This window comes from Colobus angolensis, unplaced genomic scaffold, assembly GCF_000951035.1.
Source record: "Colobus angolensis palliatus isolate OR3802 unplaced genomic scaffold, Cang.pa_1.0 Scaffold430, whole genome shotgun sequence".
NCBI classification, from domain to species: Eukaryota; Metazoa; Chordata; class Mammalia; order Primates; family Cercopithecidae; genus Colobus; species Colobus angolensis.
In genome coordinates, this window is record NW_012117711.1 from 878,856 (window position 1) to 879,312 (window position 457).

Sequence of the window (457 nt, forward strand, 5' to 3'; positions counted from 1 at the left end):
CAGTTAGATTCTTTTGTCATAGTCTATATTTTGTCCTGGCTCCCCTGACCTCCTATATGATTTATTTTAAATTTACATGCATTAAGCTTAACTCTTTCTGTTATAAATTTCCATGAATTTTGACAAATGCATTATATCACGTATCCACAGATATGGGTTATTTTGAATTTGATCATAGTAACACAATATGAGACAAGGACATACTGTATGAAGAGATTTTTCTAAACTGATGTTTTTGCTAAACACTTTTATTAGAATGGCTTTGCAACATTTTTTATAGAATTTATTTTCTGGTTGTTTTAATTCTTTTATTATTTTTTCACAAGATATTTTTCTCCTGAAAAAAATAGTAAACTAGTTTGTTCTTAATCTTTTTGTAAAGTAGTGATTTATGAAACTGTAAACACTTTATCTTTACATCTCCTATATACTTGTTCTCTTTTCAATTTTTTTTTTT